This window comes from Hippopotamus amphibius, chromosome 2 (genome assembly GCF_030028045.1).
Source record: "Hippopotamus amphibius kiboko isolate mHipAmp2 chromosome 2, mHipAmp2.hap2, whole genome shotgun sequence".
In the NCBI taxonomy this organism is placed as follows: Eukaryota; Metazoa; Chordata; class Mammalia; order Artiodactyla; family Hippopotamidae; genus Hippopotamus; species Hippopotamus amphibius.
In genome coordinates, this window is record NC_080187.1 from 226,663,831 (window position 1) to 226,666,390 (window position 2,560).

The 2,560-nt window shown below is 46.1% G+C and overlaps 1 pseudogene; it reads right to left on the reverse strand.

Moving 5' to 3' along the window:
- Positions 1 to 536: 536 nt before the first annotated feature.
- On the reverse strand, positions 537 to 1,565 carry LOC130844725 (NACHT, LRR and PYD domains-containing protein 13-like; annotated as a pseudogene).
- Positions 1,566 to 2,560: the final 995 nt, after the last annotated feature.

Here is a 2,560-nt window from a genome sequence, read left to right on the forward strand (position 1 = left end):
CAGCATGTTGATTGCGTCTGGCCCCAGGTCATATCCTAAAAGGTTCAGATCAACCAGGCTTTTACTGCTCCTGAGCACAAAGGAGAGATGCTGGCAACAATCAAGTGTCAAATTGCATTTCTCCAACCCAAGTGTCTCCAATGCACAATTTGGACATTTAAGAACCCTACACAGCTCTTTCACCCCATCATTCTGAACATCAGTTTTCCAACATTCAGAATTTTTACATTATTATTGCACTTGAGGGGGTGAGCAAATTCCTGACAGCCCTCTACCATGAAAGAACAATCTGACGAATCCAGGTACTGCAGGTTGCAATCTGGACGACACAAGGCCTCACACAGAAAATTCACTCCCTCATCTCCCAGGTTATTCTTCCACAGTTACAGGTGTGTCAAGCTCTTGGAAGAGAGCATCTGGCAAATATTTACAACTGGGTGTACCAAGCTGGCAGAATCAGAGCACCAATCCCTAAGACACCCTTGGGGTGAGTCAGGGAAGCACACCGCAGCCTTACACCATCATCTTGCAGCTGATTAATTCCCAGATACAGTCAGGTCCTGACAGCTAGCCGCCAACAGGTTGCGTTTCTACAGTGACAGCTCCTTCGGGGGACACTTGACGTCTCAATGGGCCCCCGCAGTCCTTTCAGCTCAACATTAGAGAGACCATTGTCCCCGGGCTGAAGATGCTCAGACTTAAGTTCTTGCTGAGTTCCATAAAGGGCTGATGACAAACCCAAGAGGTGAGGCCACACAATTCCAACCACAGATACTTGAAGTTGCAGGCTGAGTACCTCAAAGTTCTAAAAATCATCACAGACACAGGTTGTTAGAGCTCAGGTCCAGATGAGTTAGCTTGTGGTTACCATGAAGCACAAGGACAAGCTCCTTTAGAATCTTCACAGGAGACATAGATTTGCACGTCAGTTTTCGGAGTATGCACCTTGGATTTTTCAGCTCATAACGGAGTTTCTTCATAGATAAAGTATTAAGCTTGCTGTTACTCAGGTCCAGCTCACTCATGTTCCTGTTGCAAAACATGGAGCACATATTCTCCCACTGGCATATCCTAAAATTGATAACCCTCGTCTCTGGAGTTTCCAAGTCAGGAGTCAATTTCGTTTCACAGGTGGGACTGCTGACAGAAAGCCTCCGTTTACTTAACTTTTGACAGTGCTTTAGGCAAAAGGAAGAAACCCAGAGGTGTCAATTCCTATAAATGTCAAGATCAGCTTCAAGGAGGTAATGCAAAATCTACCTTACAAAGTTTTCAGCCTAAGTCTCGTGTAAGCACTGGAAAAACTGTAGGAATTCAGAGTGAACTGAGGCCGTATCGTACTTCTCCAACTCTTCTGCCAACTCTAACAATCCATCCGTTACCCTGGGAGACCTTTCTCAATGTAAAGTTTCTTCTGGTTCTCTTGTTAGGTCTGTTTTTAAAAGACCAAAGAGAAAAAAAGCCAACAGATGCCAATAGAAGTTTGTGTTAGGAGCCCAGCCCCTGATAATAGTCTTGGAAGGCATGGCAGGGGTTGGGAAGACCACCCTGGCAATGAAGGTCATGCTGCACTGGGCAGAGGGCATTCTCTTTCAGCCCTTATTCTCCTATATTTTCTATATCAGCTGCCATAAAGTGGGAGAGATTGTGAACACCAGCTTTGCTGGCCTGCCTTCCCGGGGCTGGCCTGACTCTCAGGTCCCCATCTAAGAGTTCAGGAGTCATCCCAAGTGGCTCCTGTTTCTCCCTGACAGCTCTGAAGAAATGACTGTGTCCTCCGACTTGTACCACAGCCCGCCCTGCACAGACTGGTACCGGCAGCTCTCAGTGGCCAGAATCCTACTCCATTTGTTGAAGGAGTTGGTTCCCATGGCTACCTTACTGCTAATGACCAGAGACTATGGTGATAAAGATAATAAAAATTTGTTATTGAATCCATGGTTTTTCTCATCTCGGGGTTCACAGAGGGAGACTGGGAGGAGTATTTCAGATTCTTGGGTGACTAAGACAGAGCTAATAAAATCTTGCATTGGATAACAAAAATGGAAACTCTGTTTTGTTCCTGCCCTTCCCCGCTAGTGTGCTGGACTGTGTGTTCCAGCCTGAAGTGGGAGGTGGCAAGAAATCCTTCTTTCTGGCTGAGCACCCAGACCACCACCAGTCTCTATGCCTGTTTTTTCTGCAGCTTGTGTGCAATGGTAGAGGTGAGCTTGTCAGATCAGAGCTGGCCAGAACAGTGGAGAGGCTTCTGCTCTCTGGCTGCAGAGAGGATGCAGTTCTCGAACTTCACATTTGCAAAAGAAGTCATGGAATACAGGCATCCTGAAGGCTCTTTTATTGATTCTCTCTTGAAGTTGACTGTTCTTCGAAAGGTCAGTGACTGATAATTGCATTGCTTTCACTCACCAAAGTTTCCAGGTATTTTTGGGGCCATGTTCTACGTGCTCTGGGCAGCAAGAGGATCCCTTGGTGCTCTCCCAAAACATCAAGAGATGACGGTGTTCCTGAATGATGCCTTCGTTAACGTTTGTTTTATAATAGCAAATGAATAAAATACATT